Source organism: Herpailurus yagouaroundi, unplaced genomic scaffold (assembly GCF_014898765.1).
Source record: "Herpailurus yagouaroundi ecotype Mexico unplaced genomic scaffold, PumYag 159, whole genome shotgun sequence".
Classification (NCBI taxonomy): domain Eukaryota; kingdom Metazoa; phylum Chordata; class Mammalia; order Carnivora; family Felidae; genus Herpailurus; species Herpailurus yagouaroundi.
Window position 1 is genome coordinate 42,500,519 of NW_024412400.1, and position 12,731 is coordinate 42,513,249.

Here is a 12,731-nt window from a genome sequence, read left to right on the forward strand (position 1 = left end):
CCCAACGTTCTGAGTACCTGCCACGCCGGCGCTCCCTATGGGAATCGGCATCTCCGAGTGACTGATTAACACTGGCGCTTGGCTCCCCATGTTATCACATTAAGGGACTCCTGGAAGTCTGGTGAGAACGTGGTTGCCACACCTCTCAGGTGCGGGCACTTGCCAGGGGCCCTGCACTCCCCTCTAATGTCTTCACAGCTCCCTCCTCCTTTAATTCTGAATTCACAACTTTTACAAAAAAGAGGATGGGGACCCCTTCTCAAAGTCCAGAATTTTTACCTGACTATCTATAGGAACAATTTCTCTGCCCATAGGAACAGGTCTTAAATCTCACTTCCTGAGTCAAGCTTGGCTTGGCCCCTTCCAAAAGCCCTCTGGAACCCAAGCCCTGCTCAGTATCCCCTACAATCTCCATTGTCTGTGCCAGGAGTAGGTAATTAGGGCCTAATGTCAGAGGCAATAGGCATTGGAAATCTGAGCACAATTTATCTGATCAGAGATTGTGAATCAAAATGGAGGTAAGAAGGACCCTTTCTTTCTCTATGCCAAGAAAGCCTCGACTTCTCATCAACTAGGGAATGTCTGGTCTTTGAACCTCAACTCTAGCAAGGCCTAGCCATTCATATGAACAAATTTGAGCTATTCCAACTCAAGTTTGGTAATTAATAGTTAAATTCACATGCCTACAAGCCATCTGTAACTTTTCATAGGCAGAGGAGAATGGAATTTAATAGCAAACAACTGTTGAGGATTTTTTAAACAATATAAGCTGTGTCTACATAAATTAGGGGGAAAGAATTACCTTTCAGGAGAGAGAATGGGTGGGGGAGGTCTGGGGTGCTCTCTCCAGCACCTGAAACCTGAATTTACTTCTTCACCTTAATTTCAAGGCAGAGTAAAATATAAAGTTTCACCGATCCTGGCAGATGGCGTTTCATAATTAAGCCAGTAAGAAAATTATTAACATATAGGTTAACATATACTACAGAGTCATCTAAAAGAATTTACAGTTTCTGTGTCAGGTAACACATTTTACCTTTAATGAATGTTAATTTCACATGCAAATGATTTTCAGCTGAGATTTTTCGCAAATACTCATAAGAATAAATCAGTTACCTTAATTTTTCAAATACACTTATAAACTAAGGTTTTTTTACACCTTTACTACTATTAAATTTCTTTTTGCTCTAAGAGAAATAACCTTGCTGTAAAAGCTTATTTCCAACAATAATAAAAGAAATTTCCTCCTTTCTTCTCTATTAAAAGTTGTGATACTCACTTGAATAAGAATAGTTTTGGCAATATGCTACGTCTTTATTGGCATCAATTAATTACTATATGTCCTCTTGAGCACAGCTAGATAAAACCACCTACAGATTTCACAATATAAATATTTAATGGTATATCAGCTCTGGCCCAAAATATGCACAATTTCTAGATGTCTATCATAAATTAATCAAACTGATCATCTCTTATCTTCTATTTGATTCATTATAATTGAATAACTAAATGAGTATGTGAACTAAATACCTGAATAGTTGACATCTAGGATACATGTGAAATATATTTTATCTAAGATGTTGATTTTTTTCTAGCTTGATGTGTTTTATTAAATATACATCCATTTCAAACCACACAAATTTGGAAATTTCTTGAGCTCCCAAATTGATTTTTACAACTAGTTTGAACCTGTGATGCTTATATCTATCATCATGGATTAAAAATTCAAGGTCCCAACTCACCCATAAGCCTGAATAAACGTCATCTACCACAAGCACACCTACAAGATAGCTAAGAACATATTGCTAAAGGCTAGAAATCTATTACTGCCTTGCTTTCTCCATGTCACTGTAGAGGATCTCAGAGAAGAGAACTCTAAAGTGTGCATTTCTACATCTTTAACTTCTAAATACTTTAAAAAGATTGGATGAGAAGGGCAGAGAGAGAGAGAAGCGACCACCCAGAGTCATTTCATCTTTAAATGAAACAATTCTTTAAAAATAGTTAAGATGATAACAAGTCTGAGAAAATGAGCAAATATCCTCTGAGAACTGAAATATGATTTCTGTGCACATCCAGTTGCCTGCATTTCTAAACTTAAAGCCAAACTACATAGGTTACCATCCACATTGTCTGCCAAGCTTGCAGAACTGTTTTTGAAATGGTTCCTATCTGACACATTATTAATTAAATAATGAGGGTAAACTAACAAATCTGATCTGTTAATTAAGAAATTCTTAGGAGGGAATTATTGAAAAACAGAGGAAGTCTCCTTAATCATTTTCTAGATCACTTATGTTTACTCTTGTTGCAAGTCTCTCCAAATGACAGTTCTCTGCAAGGTGCTTGTTCTTAAGTTTTATCTTTTCGCTCTTGCATTCTGGTGCTGTTGTTTATGCCTTTCTGCTACTTTTGTGCAACATCAAAATTCAGAGTTTTTGTTTTGGTTTTTGTTAACAAACTTCTCCCTGCTCTGACCCGTAGCCCACCAGAAGGGAGGCAAATTCTGCCCAGAGAACAAGAGAAAGGGCTTCCAAGGGGGAGCTGGTGACCCACCACCTGCAGATGGTTAAAGGAAGCCTGAAAGAACCTGGCCAATGTTTGGAGAAACCACTATGGCTTTCAGACGTTCAAATCTGTGGCTTGAGTTGGTGCTGTCCTGGTCCACTGCTTCCTCTTGGAACGAAGGAAGTAAATACTCCTCTCTCCCAAAGGAATGACACTCCCTAAAGGAATACTGCAAATGTCCCTGTTTTTCTTAATTTGTCCTCCCTGTCTCTGCAATCTTATCTGCCCCAGAAATTAAGCCCTGGAAACCAGTGAGGTTTTGCCATCTTGCTGGTAATGAAAGGAATGTGGAAAATTCTGAACCCAGCTAGAAACCACAGCTAAGGGAAATTCATTTTTTTTCCGATGTCAAAGTTCAGGGAAAGCCAGCTAAGGTCTCTAAATCATTTCAAACCTACAATGTGCAGGTTAAAAATAAGGTTTAAACCAATTTTAGTTTTTTAACAAGATGTTTTCTCCTCCTGCTAAAGTGTTTAGTTTTATTATTGGGGGAAATATTCAGAACCATAAAGCTGAGGAATGGGGAAAACTTGCCCCGTCCCACAGGGTTCCCGGAGCCCTGAGAGCCTCTTGACTCTCATGGCCCCTCCAGGAACAATACATCCTCCAGGATCTTCAGGTTCATTTTCCAAAACTCCCCATTACTAATTGTCCTGAGCACCAGCCCCTCAGTTTTCCCCACTGCTCCTCTCTCTTGTTTCATTCACTCCCCATCTTTGTGGAAAAGTCATTCGTAAGGGAACTGCATTCTTGTGCCCATTTTATCGGCAAGAATCTGTTGCCTCCCCCCTAAACATAAACTTTCCTCCAGTACCAGCTGTGTTTCCTGGTCATCTTACCGACTTTTGGGAAAGAAAGGAAAAAAGAAAAAAGAAAAAGACTAAAGAGGGATGTGTATCCACGTCTAAATTGTCTTCTATTTAACTAGCAACTAGCAATCATCCGACATTAATTTATACGGTTTGTACAAATACCTAAGCTATTTAAAAGGCTGCTCTGGGTCGTGTGTGGCAGGGAACATCTATCTGGTGAATAGGCGGTGTCACACGGTAGCATGCTCCCTTGTCAAGGCCGATTGTGTTTTAGGCAAACATTTGCGCAAACATAAAGGCAAAGGTCAAGGACTGTTCAGTCCCAGTATGCGCTAATTCACCTAGCGAACCAATGGGGCAAAAGTTGCATTTTATATGCTCGCCCCGCCAGACCCAGGCGCAGAAGTCGCGCCTGCTAATGAACAAAATCGCCTCCGATCCACCATCAACTCCCTTGTCAATTTCTCTCTCTCTCTCGGCTCTCTCAGAAACAACTGGCAAGGTCGCGTTTGCCAACATCTGGATCGGCTCTGCCCAATCTTTGGCGCAGCACGTATTTATTCCACGTTCCTGAGTAGGGAAGAACTAATAATAAATAAAATCTGGCTCACGGCGGACGTTTGCAGGTCGCTGTTTGCCGCTTAAATGAACGACCACTCGGCGCAGGCGCCCATATATCCATGCCATGAAATACACAGCGCACCATCAACAGTATTCATACCACTGAACCGAATCCAAGAGCCTCAGGTTAGTGACAGGGAAGTGTATATAGCTACGCATTCGTAACACACGTCTGTGGAAACGTATGCGCGCGCACGGAACCGCCTTTCGAGTTTCTTTGGGGCCACTTTCCTGCAGTTCAGCGAACACAGGGCATTGCTTTCCGGGGAAATAGGCTTCCCACACTAATATGTCTACATCATCTCCCACAGATCACTCCTAGTTCTTTTCCTAGCCCCTGGAAGGAAAAAATACAAAACGATTTCAAGTGGATGTCAACTTGAGGAACTCCGAAGTGGAATACTTTTAGGGTTAAACAAACGCGCGCGCGCTCCAGCCCTAGGGTTTACTTTGCATCGATAATCATCTGGCGAGAACCAATGGCTGGGTTTTTCCAAACCGTCCATTTAAGGGAAGAGTTTTTTCCTCTGATAAACCCGGGGGTCGCAGCTGTGCGCGTCCACAAGCCAGTAGTTTTTACACGTGCGATATTCATTCCTGAGATTCTGGCGAGCCACTGGCCCAGCTGCGGAGCGGCGCGGCGCTTGCCCGGAGCCAGAGTCCGTGACTTGTTGCCTCTGTGGCTGGAGCGTGGCTCTCCAAACCCCAGCACTCAGGGCTCGCGGGCCTCTGGGATTGTGACGACAGGGCTCGGGAAGAAAGCACCTCGCTGTAAAACACTCGCAAAACCAGAGCAAAGTCGCTGGAGGCGGCCACACTTTCTCTCTCCTACAAACAACAGGAAAACTCGACTCGAAGTGCATTTTTACTGTGTTCCAAAACCAAAGAGAAAACAGGGGGGGGATAAAAAAAAGGAACTTACCCCGACCTGCCACAATACTACATTTTGAGCGTCCTTTAACACTTTGATTCTTCCTTTAGTGCTGCAGCCTTTTCTTGCCTCTTGCCAGAAACCAACTTTCAAACTAGCTGCGGCTAAAAAAAACAAAAAACAAAAAACAAAAACAAAACAAAACAAAACAAAAAACAAACAAAAAATACCAAAACAAAAAAAAATCTAAAACTAAATAAATCCGGGTTTTACCCTTCTCACCTCTTGCCAGCTAGAAATCTGCCTCAAATACATCTTCCTTCCTTCTTTCTTTACCAAAATTTCCAAAACACGCTTCACAAGGCTTAAAGTTTGTGTAGTTTGTGTGAGCAAGTGTGCTGGTGTGTGTGTGTGAGCGCGCGCGCGCGCGCGCGCGTGTGTGAGTGTGGGAGTTAGTTGCTTTTAAAAAGACGTCGTTGTCATTCAGAGTAATAAAAGTGTGGCCCCATCTTTGGGTGTGGGTTTTTACATGCACCTCTCATTTCAGTTAACTTTTTTAGAGCTGAGAAAAGCTGCTAGCTTACTTTCGGGAGACTTTGCTCGTTATTCATCTGTTTAGTCGCCTCAGAGGCACAAAAGCGGATCCGCGGCGTTATGAAAAATGGCCTGGGCGCGGAGAATGTCACAGTGGTCGGCGTATTATTTTAGCCGTCTTAAAAAAAAAAAAAAACTCAGGGAAAGTTTGCTTTTGATGAATTCAATAAAAGAGAAGCTGCAACGGAAGAGATTTTCAGCTAAAATCATACAGCATGGGGCAGAGCTTAAAACAGCCAGATGGCCAAAGGTAGAGGGACCCTCTTGGTTTCAAAACCCAGATCTAGAATTCGCCGGCTGAGCTTCTTAGTTTATTTAATCCCGCGTGTATCTTTTTTTTTTTTTTCTTTCCCAATTGATTTCCCCGCTCTTTTTTTCACCTCCCTTTTGGTCCCCCACATTTCTCCCCACCCCAGAAGTTGTTGGTGAGACCCCATCTTAGGATTTCCAGAAGTCACTTTTCAATTTCCCCTTTGATAAAAGAGTTAAACTTTTGAGCGCGGAGCAAAGCAAACTGTGAAGGCGGTAGGCCCCGCTCATTGCGGGCCTTCGTCAGGTTCTTGGTTCAAATGCCACCGGCCTTTGACGTCTCGGGACAACTAAAGCTTTGGAATAGAAGTGCAAATATGTTCATCCCACCCCACCTCACTCCCCACCCCTACCTCGCTGCCACCGCGGAAAATCAGAAGAGTTTGGCTCACTACTCCGCCTTGTACCCTTGTAGATCCCTCCCTTGCATTCCCAACCCACAGAGCAATGTATTCTCGGTAAATTTCTTAGGGGTTCCCTGTAACATTCTTCGGGGTCAGAGAGCCACAGATTGGTGTGGCCACAGAGGTTCCGTGGGAACTGTGAAATTAATGTGCATCCTTCTTGAGCTGCATTCTTGGAGTCAGATGTTTGTTAAACAAATAGGGCGTGGGGGGTGGGGAGGTGGAGGAGTAATAAACGATTACAGCACCTGGAGCTCTTCTTTTCCAGATAGAAGGAAGGGCCTGAAGCTACTGAGGCTACTACTCTTTAACATCGGCCCTGAAAAGATTTAGTCGGGTCAACGAGTTTGGCCACCACCTCCGGGAAGTCCTCCGGATGGTCTCCACCCTAGCCTGACTGACGCACTACTGGCTGGAGAACTGGGTGCGGTGAAGGGGCGGGTTTTCAGACGGATTGAAGATTTGGATCCCGCCAACGCACGTCCAAACCTGGAAGATACCACCCCCACCCCCGATTGCAGGGGATTGGGGGGCCTGTGTGGGGAAAAGGGCCGGATCCTGGGGAGCAAAGATTAACACTAGAGTTGTATCGACTTCGGGGAGCCTGCCGCGCCAAGAAAGGGCAGACAGTACCTTGACTACCCCAGCTTTCTCAAAGGGGCAGAGGCAAACCAGGGAAGAACAGTGGGCCCTTTGATGGCAATCTGCTCCAAATACCGGCTCTGTCATTTCCCGGCTGAGGGACCCTGAACACTGTCTTTCAAACTACAACTCTGTTTCCTCATCTCTAAAATGGGCACAGAAATAGAACCTGTTTCAAATGGTGGCGGTTTTTGTTTGTTTGTTTTTTGTTCGTTTGCTTGAAATAGGACTGTGAGTACAAAACGGGCATAAAAAGTGCTCGATAAATACTTAAGCTGATGCTACTGCTCTTGTCTTTTGTTGTAAATGCTGACATAGGCTTTGCCCTTGAGGGTACCTCATAGCATAAGCTCACAATAAGTGATTCTCCAGACCCACGTCCTCACTGTCTTGCCTCTGAAGATCCAGATGCGTCCAGTCTGGGATCCTTGGAGCTGGCAGAGATCTGGACTATTCAGGAATGGGACCAGCTCTCCCCGTTCGCGCCAGCCCACTTCCACTGAGTGCCTGGCCGCTCCTTTCCTTTTCCTGGGCAGGTTGCAGAACCCCAGGTATCTCGGGGAAGACATGAAGTATCCTCAACCCTGGTCCCTTAAAGGCGCATTGACCCTGAAAACAAGCCTCCAAAGCTGAGTTGGAGAAGCCCTTCTGGAAAAGACGAGACGCTGCTTTTCTACCTTTTGGAAGTGAAGGAAAAACAACCCAGGGAAAGAACGGGAGAAAGATGCCAGGGAGACTGAGAGGGTCAGCCCAGCACACCCCAAGTTCACACCTCGGTTTTCCCGCTCACGTATTTTTATTTTTCGCAGAGGATGCCGGGAGAAGACATCTTCCTTCTTAAAAGCTGACCTGCAAAGGTTTGGGGGCCGGGGGAATGGGGCGCGGTCCCTGAATGCAAGTCGCAGCCCCCGTTGCTCCCGGACCCTGGAGGAAGGAGGCATAGCAGTAGCTGGGAATTCAAGATAACACCTCTGAAATCTGCTATCAAAGTCAATGGCCCCATCTTTGGGGGCAACCGTGCTAAAACCCCACAAGATGTGAGGCTAGCCTGCTTCAACCAGCGTTTAGTGGCAAATCTATGAGAAGCCCTTTGACGGCCGCTTTGGAGTCCCCCATTTATTTGTGACGTTTTAAGTGTGGAAAGGTCAATTTCTGATCTCCACCGGGTCTGAGGGGCCCATGAGGACTAGACTTCCTGTCAATGTTTGTCTCCTTTGGGTATCTCACTCCTCAGATTCAAATTAGGGCACTGCCTGGTATCCTAGTATAAGGAGTTCAGGTTCCCCACGACCTCAATGGGTGGGTACCAAAGTCAGCCTCCGACCGGAGCTCTCAGAGTTTCGCACCTTTGGAGGCAGCTGGACCCTCTGTCAAGTTGCCTCCCCCTCTCTGTCCACTCCTTGCTGTCGCCAAGGCTCCTTCCAGAGCCCGTGACAGCATTTCCAGCGGCTCTTCACCTTGAATATTTTTACACCTCCCAAAAAGGAAATGGGAAAGAGGAATTTCCTGTCGGAAGTTTGGGTCTTGGTCATTTGTACATAGTGGTATGGTGCTTTGGTTTAACCCGAAGGTTTCTGTAGTCGGAACTCAAACAAACTGCTGGTAGCCAATTGATGCTTGTGGGGTCAGGTGGATTTAAGTAACTGTTCTAACAGACCCCTTCCCCTCGGGGCTGAAGATTCCTTAAGACTAATAGGCTTTGCTTTGTACTTTACAATTATAATAAAACTATTGGGGACTCCCCCTGCCTATAGTGACCAGCTCAGACATGATGAATCATGGTGTGTCCAAAGCCCTCGTTTTTGGCTCTGCTTTTATGACGCCCCCCATTCCAACAGCTCCGGTGGGCCAAAGTTTGCTCACAAATCCCACCCCACCCCCATCCGACATCTTTCTCTTTCTCTCTTAATTCTCACTTGTCCTTGGCTTTCTGGATGGGTTCTGGCTTTCTGCACAAGTATCAATCGAAAGGAACTTGGGCACAGGGTGGATGGCGTACCCGCCCGAGGTGGAGCTTCGCATTCATTGTCCCAATAAATTGAGATATAGTGTGCATAAAGCAACGGAGCAATATGGTTATAGTCCACGTGTATGACTTAATTAAGCTATTTGCAGCTTGATGCTGCAAGTCAACGGGTGTGCAAGTGGATTAACAATTGCCCGCTCCCTTATCCTCAGGATGGCGCATAATTACTTTACTAGCGGTACATATCAATTTTTGATGATTGCGGAAGTCATGCTCGCTTCACCAAGAAGCCGCTTAATAACTCTCCGTTGTGTATTAAAATAGTAGTGTTTGGAAATATTTCGAAGTCGCTCCCAACATTTTTATAGGTTCTGATCGTGGCCTTTAATAGGCCGCCGTTTTATTCCTGATATATATTTTATAAAGGGGCAAAGGCTAAACTACAAGTCCGTGCTCTGAGAGGGAACTGGAGTCTGCCTCCTGCTTTCCACAGCGAATGCCTCGCGTGTATGCTCAAAGCCGAGGTGGCAGAAGAGGACGTAATGGACTTGTACAAAGGCTTCCAGGGGGGCAGCCACCTCTAAAATTGCTAAAATTGTCTCTTTGGCACCGCGCGTGCGCGCGCGCGCTCGGCTCGCGTCCCTCTCTCTCTCTTCTTTCACACACACACACACACACACACACACACACACACACACACACACACCTCTTTCTACTTAAACATAACCCTGGGAGATTGTGAGTCCTACCTCACTTCCACAAATGACACTGTGTCCCAAAGGATGCATGCCCCTCATGGGCAAGGCTAAGGGAAGTAGGGCGTCTGGTGGCGCCGCGGGGTAGTGTGTACTAACACGGGTTGATAAAATTTGCAAGAGAGCTAATAAAATTACCCAACCTGATGACAGAGACATTGACATTCTGACTTCCTGGGCTCCTTGCCCTTTGTTTAGAGTAAGATGGCGCCAAAGCCCCAGCTCACTTCCACCGAGGCTGGGATGGGTGGTGATGATGTGCATTTGTTCTCTGTGCTTTACTATTTGAATCTTAAGTCAAGGCTGATCGTTTGACCTCTCTGAATTGAATTAAATTCATCACCTATAATTTTATTAAAAAGCCCTGTGGCCATCAATCATAATGAGAGCATGGGGAGTCAACATTTTCCAGGAAAATGTGTCAACTTCACGGACACATGGCGCTTACACCATCCCTTTCCTGTCCTAGGCTGAGCAGGCACACACCTGCTGTTCCCTCTGAGCATAAAGGGTCAGTGAAGCCCTCAATGGGCATGGCATTTGGGAGGAACCAAAGCTGGGTGAGATGGTGCCCACCGGCTGCTTTAGGCCAGGTTGTAAATGTAGTTCCTCCCTGTGAATTCAAGGGAAGGTTTACAAACGGTGCACCCTCCCTCAATATGAAGGAAATTTCATAAAATTCCAAAAGATGAAAACCAAGTTCAGAGCTGTTTTTCCTCATTCCTGATACTGCTACTGTAAATCACTTTGAAATCATAGTATATATATCTCAGCCACACTTGCATCTGAGTTTCCATGTTATTGCTTGCTAGTGAAATAAATGTAACAGCAGTCTCCAAAAAAATTTCACTGTAAAAATGTCTAGTGGTCTTTGAGACTGACGTCAATATTTATTCTTAAAGCTAAGGTTGCAGAGCCCCTGTTTTGAAGGTTTCCTGGTCGAAGTTGATTTGTTCTTGTACCTGAAGCAGGTGATGTTTCTGCAGAGACATCTGAATGACAGCGGGAGTGAAGGACAAATCTAATAAAGCCTAATAAAGCGTGAGCGTCAAAATGTCATTAAACTTACAAAGATGAGACTCAAAATCACCAAAAAGGTAAATGTCTTCATTAGTCTGATCTCTGAAGACTGTCGAACATTTCACTAATTTATAATTTATGATTGTTTGACAAATATTGAAAAGTATGTAAATATGAGCGGGATAATGTCTTTTCTGCGGGAGATGAGGAAATGACCCAAACTGTACGTGCCTGCAAGATTACACACAGGACCCAGCTCTCTGTTATCAAACTGTGCCGCCCCTTTAGCCAACATATTGTGCAAGTGACAAGTGAAATAGTGCAGATAAACCAATGGTTTAAAACGTAATAAAGACAACAGCCATTTGCATTTTTTACATTTTATTACAAAGGTAATTTACTATGACACATTTCTGAATGTAATTTATGAAAACATGTTAAAGCAATTACATCGTGTATACAGCCCTCAGAGCTACAAAATTCAGATAAATAATAATATTATAGATCTTTAGAGACTCACTATTGAAAACATATCATAAAGGGAATCTTTTATTTCAAAAATGCATTGTACAGAAGAAAATAATGGCATTAAAATTTAAAATTAAGAATAAAATCTTGAAGAACAATAGAAAGTAAATGAATAATATGCTTTGCTGGAGCTGTAGAATTAAATCTTCATGATGACAATTTGCTTACTTCACAGGGCTTATTATCAATACATTTTTTTTCCTTCCTGGAGTCAATATTAGGTGCAAATTGTTAAAGGTTTCTGGGGAGGGAGGTACAAGAGAAACGCATGCTCCCTCTTTCTTTTTTTTTTTTTTTAATTTTTTTTTTCAACGTTTATCCATTTTTGGGACAGAGAGAGACAGAGCATGAACGGGGGAGGGGCAGAGAGAGAGGGAGACACAGAATCGGAAACAGGCTCCAGTCTCCGAGCCATCAGCCCAGAGCCTGACGCGGGGCTCGAACTCACGGACCGCGAGATCGTGACCTGGCTGAAGTCGGACGCTTAACCGACTGCGCCACCCAGGCGCCCCGCATGCTCCCTCTTTCAAACTTCTGAGCTCTTTCCTTCTCTCCATTTCTCTTTCCCAAAGCACAGAATTGTACCAGCTTTGAAAAGTAAAAGAGAAATCCATTCCCTGAAGGTCAATATGTCTGAACTGATCCTTCAGGCAGACATTCTACACCAGCCTGTCATAAGCTATCAAAATGGGAGAAGAATCCATGGGGGGAAAGGGAAGAAAAGTTTATGTAATAGAGCATGAAATAAAAATGGGGGACGTTTCATTTCTCTCCCAACTCCCTAGACATTAATTTATTTTGTAATAACTCCATAATATATTTTAAAATTGGGAATGCATGGTTAGATACTTTAGATTCATCCTCTTAACTATTCTTATCAACTTTTCTTTGTTGGTGGAGGGGTTGGGGCAGGAATCATCCTTCCTCCTGTATGTGCACGTACAACACTTTGTAAATGCATTAGCTTTAAAAGCGAACCATAAACTAAATCTGAAATGGGCCCTTCTCCTGCCTATGGAGGGCATGCCCTGGGTTTATTCCACAATCTTGAGACTATCTGCAAGGCCTGCTGTATGTTTGCTTGAAAGATCCCTTGGGGAATGTTACCTGCTATGACAGGCTTACAGCTATCACTCCCCTCCCAGCCTTATTAAAATCTCTCCAACCTAAAGAAAAAGGACCTTGACACCACTCAAAGTCGAATTTGTGGGTCACTGGGTGCATGTAACAATTGTGCCCTGGTCTTCTCTTTCAGTTAGGGAGTCCCAGCAGCCCACAGTAAGTGGCTCCCAAAGCTTCCCCCTCCTTCCCAGCTCAAACGCCCAACACCCCACAAATGGATGCAGAGGGGCTGCGGCCCTTCAAGAGTGCCTATAGAGACCCTTCCAGCTGTTAGAGGTGGGCATGGCCTAACGTGTCCTCATCGCCTCACAGCAGTAGGCAGGTGAGTCCCCGCCTACAAACTTTTGCTCTACCCAGCCTCCTGCTAGACATTTGGCTTCAGAACTGACAGTTAACGTTTCTACCACCTTCAGGTGAAGCTAGTGCTGCCGCCGTCCCACCAAAGATCCCTCAGGTCCGTATTGCTGTATTCCGCAGCCCAGGGGTCCTAAGTTTTCGGGACTGATCCCCGACCGCCAC

At 44.6% G+C, this 12,731-nt stretch overlaps 1 long non-coding RNA gene across 1 annotated transcript in view; it reads right to left on the reverse strand.

Annotated features, from left to right (window-relative positions):
• LOC121033794 (uncharacterized) overlaps window positions 1-5,525 on the reverse strand; it is a 324,396-nt gene extending 318,871 nt beyond the window's left edge. Inside the window, exon 1 of the long non-coding RNA XR_005792118.1 lies at window positions 4,924-5,525. This is a non-coding gene — a long non-coding RNA (uncharacterized LOC121033794). The remainder of the gene's footprint in view (window positions 1-4,923) is intronic.
• Between the last annotated feature and the right edge of the window lie 7,206 nt (window positions 5,526-12,731).